Here is a 5,518-nt window from a genome sequence, read left to right as displayed (position 1 = left end):
TTTTCAAAAGGTGAGTGTGATCCTGTTCTAGCATCTTGCCAAACTCTTTACAGACTCCTCTGCAGCTGGAGGCAGGGAGCAGTGTATACAGCCGTCCTCCTGTTGCTCCAATGGGAAGAGTATGACCTGGTAGCGATGAAGCCAGGGCTTTCCTGCAATGCCTCCCTGCAAACTGAAAGAGGAGCAGGTATGAGCTGCTAGAGGGAACTAAAAATAGACAGTCTCTTCTCCAAGTAGACCGGGGATCCTGGAAAGAAAAGGCCACATTCTTCATCAGCATGTGAGAGAGTAGATTAGAGAACGAGAAGGAAGAACAGCTACTAACTAGAAGACAGCATTGGCATGAGAACAAGTAGATAAAAATAGGCTATGAAAAAATGTAGGCTGCAAATCAGAAACAAGTTTCCTTCTGTCAGAGTGAGGTTCTGGAATAACCTGCCAAGACAATTCCCGATGACTCTTAAGATGGGCTGCGATAAATTAACAAGAGGGACTTTATGACTCAGTGCTTGTCATAGCTGGGGAATATGATGATGACTAGGAGATCCCTTCTAGCCCCGCATTCCTGTTGGTATGATAACAGAGGAATCTGTGTAGGGCGCAGTAAATGCTGAATCACTGAGTGCTTTATATAGCTGCCTGGCAGGACAAAGTCGCTCTCACCCATCCTGTCTGCAAGAACCTCCAGGACAAAAAAAAAAAAAAAAAATCCTTACGTAAATGATTGTGCTCTGGCAGCACAAAGCATAAAGCTACGGATGCCTGAGTTAGAAGAAAACCAGCTGAGCTATAGGCTCCTCTACACAGGGGAAAGGTGGTGGCGTGGGCATGAAAGCAAGAGACCTCACTGTAAACACTGAGAGGTACATGTTCTGAGGTGAACGCGCTCCAGCAGCTTTGATACACAATTTTAATGTGGGAAAGAAACTCAGTGCTTGGAACCGTGTGGAGGTACTCCATACACTTGTTCAGCCAGGTGCGTGCAGGGATTGTTTCCACAGGGCATGCTCATATAATGTAGCAGAAAGGTCCTGCAATTAACATCAACTGCTAAAATATCCACAGTTCTCCCGCCACCCCAGGATCCACAACTCTTTTGATGGTGTTTTTTCCTGTCTCCTAGGAGTCCCCCAAGGATGAGATCACTTTCTGCAGCACAAGGCCAGCAATCAGGATGCAGCTTACACTGATGCATTTGATGCCTCACAACTGGACATCTACAGCTTTGCTGCCCTGGCTGTAAGAGCAGACCTTGGGGTGACAGCAGCACCTGCAGTTTCAGTAGTGCATCGCTAGAGGTAGAGGCCAAGTAGAAGGCACCCATGAAAAACTGGATAAGGTAAGAGACAGGCCTGGTTTCTGGGCTCAGGAGAGTAACATTGCTCAGGAGGAGAGCGCTTCTGCACAGCCCTCATGACTGCTGGACTTGAGGAAGACTTATCTGGAGCTTCTTCCGGACCTGTGGAGGTCATGTGCAGGTGTGGGTGCTCCCTCACTTCCTCAAAACCTGCAGCACAGGCTACTCGGAGACCTAGGGCCCCTGACTGCTGCTCCCCACTGTGCCACAAGAATGTCCCCGCACAGATGTGGCACCACTCCATCTCCACGGGTCACACAGTCTGGTTACTCTGGGCCAAGGACACCTGTGGGTTTTCCCTCTTGCAGTACTTTCGAATACTCATTATTTCTAATAACGGCCCCTGGTATCAAAACTCAGAGCAAGAGGTTCCCCGCAGAGCCCAGCTACTAACACCAACACAAGGCTGTGGGGAAACTTCCACAACAACAGTCAGCACTCTTCTCCCAGAGAGCCTGGCTTAATCCCCCTCTGCCGTAGCTAACAAAGCCCTTTTTTTTCCCTTTATTTTTTTTAAACCAGGCAGCTGAATCACAATTGAGATCAATTTTGTTATTTCCTAAACAGTCACAAGCTGACAGGGTAACAGAGGCAGACTGAGCGATGGCAGGTGGTTGTGGCACGAGACCCTCAAGGCTTCCTGCCTTCCTGGCTCTTGCCAAGGCCCAGCAAGCAGGCATAGAGAGACACGTCATACCGGCTGTGACATGACCCTTCCTAAACAGCCATCAGCAAGGAAAGAGCACAGAGGTGCCGGTGCACTGCTGGGGTCAGGGTGAAACAGGCGGAGCTTTTAAACAGAAGAGCAGCATCTGTAAATGGGCCCATGGGCAGGGAAAGGCTCCGCTCAGTGGAGCATCTCCTGTCGCACTGTGCATAGCAGGGCTCAGGGATGCTGGCTGAGGTGGACTCGTCATCTCTTCCTACAGTTTGCAGACAGCAGCAGGAGTCGCGGAGCTGGAGCCTGTGGAGGTGCACTGCTAGCAGGGGAAGGATGGCTCAGAAACATGGCTCAGCAAGCTAAAAACATTCGAAGGACCTCATCAGCATTAACTTGCTGTGGCTGCCCCGTGTGTCATTGGCAGAGGCAACCTCTCTGCTGGCAGATGCTGCTTGGATGGGCACAGGGTGCTGGGATAAGGTGGACAGGATTGCCAGGGGTGGCTCTGTAGCTTCTGGGTCGCAGGAGTTTCTCACGTGCCCTGAAGTGCCATGAGCACATTTGTGGGGATGGTGAGTCCAGCACTCACCAGGGAGCAGGCAGGGGACCTTCTTCCAGTCACTTACCTTTCATTTCGATTTCTGTAAGATGAAAGTTTCTGCCTTGAACTGCAAAGAAAGAGGCACAGCCTTTCCTAAGGGGAATAGATTTAGATAGCAGATACATTGGAGAAGGAATTGCTCACGTGGGATATTGATACTACAGCCTCCTGGGTGAGAGACGGCTCTCTTTAGACTATATCCATCAGTGGCAAGAAAAACAGTTATAAATCAGGGCACTCCCGGTCCTGCTGCCACAAGCCTTCTTCTTGGCTCTCCCAGACTACCTCTCAGCCTTCACAGAACATGCACCACTGCCTCTACAGCTGCTCAGAAACCTTAGATTCAGGGCAAAGCCCTAATTAAGATGCTTTGAACGGCTTAATGGGGAGAGACAGCCTGCTCCAAAGACTGAACGAAGAGCCATGGGGGAACCAAATACCGAATTCAGTGACTTAAGCCAGGTGCCTAAAGTTAAGCAGCACAAAGGCTCCTCTGTGTGCCTGTGCAATGCCTGATGCAAAGATCCCGTAATAGTAATGGCAATGAAAGGCAGCCTAGTAATGGCAATGAAAGGCAGCCCACTGTCTTGCTCAGTCCTTTCTTCTCATGTGCAGGCAGCCCAATCCATCACACGGTGCTTTGACTCTTCCCCACCTGAATGAAATGCATATTCCTTGCTAGATACAGGGGGAGGCCAGAGTTGGGAGTCACCAAAAGCACCAGTTTTTATGTGTGCACGCGCACGTGCATCTATGAACTGCATCAGCCTTCTGTGCGTGTGTAGAAAGTAGAATCATAGAATCATTTAGGTTGGAAAAGACCCTTAAGATCATTGAGTCCAATGGTTAACCTAGCACTGCCAAGTCCAGCACTAAACCATGTCCCTAAGCACCACATCTACACGTCTTTTAAATACCTCCAGGGATGGTGACTCAACCACTTCCCTGGGCAGCCTGTTCTGATGCTTGACAACCCTTTCAGTGAAGAAATTTTTCCCAATATGCCATGTAAACCTCCCCTGGCACAACTTGAGGATGTTTCCTCTTGTCCTATCGCTTGTCACTTGAGAGAAGAGACCGACACCCACCTTGCTACAGCCTCCTTTCAGGTAGTTGTAGAGCGTGATAAGGTCTCCCCTGAGCCTCCTTTTCTCCAGGCTAAACAACCCCAGTTCCCTCAGCTGCTCCTCATAAGACTTGTTCTCCAGACCCCTCACCACCCTCGTTGCCCTTCTCTGGACATGCTCCAGCACCTCAATGTCTTTCTTGTAGTGAGGGGCCCAAAACTGAACACAGTAGTTGAGGTGCGGCCTCACCAGTGCCGAGTACAGGGGGACGATCGCTTCCCTACTCCTGCTGGCCACACTATTTCTGATACAGGCCAGGATGCCGTTGGCCTTCTTAGTAGGTGCATCCACATAATCTGCAGCTTTCAGTTCATGGCTGCTGGTCACCCGACAGAAAAGCAATTGCCCCAAATTCCAGTGATGAGTTTCCAACAAACCATAGGTTCAAAGTCCTCTGGGGGGGGTTTCTGCATTCACTAGTGGATTTTAAGTTAATTTTTTTATCAGCTGCTTCCAGGTGGCTTCGTGGTTGATCATTTCCTATGACTCTGCTGCAATATTTCCTAGCCCCAGAGCAAAGTGCTACGCTAAGCATGTTTTGGGCTGGGGAGAAATCAGCCCCAATTTGGAAAAGTGACTTTGCCCCATATTTAACAGGGTCCCTAGAGCGTCCCGGCCACCTCCCTGTCCCACCCGTTGTCCCAGCGTGCGCGGGGATGCCGTGGGATGCGCTGCGTGGGGCACTTGGGGTTCGCCAGCGCACCCGATGTGGCAGCAGCAGCCCCTGCTGCGAGCGCCGCAAAACTGCAGGCGGCTTTTCCCCAGCCGCGGGGCGGGGAGGCGGTGGGGAAAGAGCCACCCGAGCCCCACCTGCAGGAACCGCCCCCCCCCCCCGGGCTCCCCGGCCTCGCCCCGGCAGAGGGCAACCAGGGGCGGGGGGGTGGGGGTGGGCGTCTCCCCGCCGGCACCCCGCCTCGGCGGACACGCTCCGGCCTGTCGAGTAAGTGACGGTTATAAATAAAAGAGCGGCTGCCGCAGGCTGGCGGGGCGCTCCTGCTCCCCCGCGGCCAGGCCGCACGGCGCCTTCCGGCCCTACACGAGCCGCCTGCGGCGTCGGCGCGGCGCGGCGGGGTGGACTCGGGTGGGAAAAAACTGCTTTTCGGGGGTGCCCGAGAAAGCGACGCGGAGGGGCGCGCTGCCGCATCTCTCTCTGCCCCTGCCCTGCGCCGCCCCTACCCACCCCCCGCTCGGTCAGCTTCCCTCCGCGCCAGCGAGGGCTGCGCTGGCAGCCTTCCCCTCTGCTGGGACCGCAGGAGACTGCCCCGGCTCGCACCCCGCCTGGGCTTCTCTGCCTCCAGCCCCCGCCGCAGATTTTGCCCTGCAGCGGTAGGAGACACCCAGTCAATGCCTTTCACCCAGGCCAGAGCCGTGGAGCGCTCAGACAGCGGTGAAAAGAAAAAAAACGAAGGAAACTGGTTGCTGTTAGCGAAAGGTGACCAAAAAAAAAAAAAAAAAATTGGGATCACCCTCTGGGGTGTTTCCACTTTAGGAGCGAAGAGGTGCTATGGGAATATTGTTCCCCGTAAGACTATCGGCCTAGAAATTCAGCAATCTTGGAAAAGCGTGGCAGCAATGGAGAAAAAATGTGACACTGGTGAAGGGACCCAGCAGTGAGGAATTTCACCGTCGTAAAGGATAACGGAGATGGCAGTGCTAACGTACATCATTCAAAACCAGGTTTGGGATGCCTTTGTCACCCGCCTTTTAGCAAAGCCTTTCTCCAGAGGGTTTTTTAATGCATTGGGCGTCAGGTCCCAGCACCCCTGACTTCT

Source organism: Aptenodytes patagonicus, chromosome 1 (genome assembly GCF_965638725.1).
Source record: "Aptenodytes patagonicus chromosome 1, bAptPat1.pri.cur, whole genome shotgun sequence".
NCBI lineage: Eukaryota > Metazoa > Chordata > Aves > Sphenisciformes > Spheniscidae > Aptenodytes > Aptenodytes patagonicus.
This window is presented reverse-complemented; position numbering follows the sequence as displayed.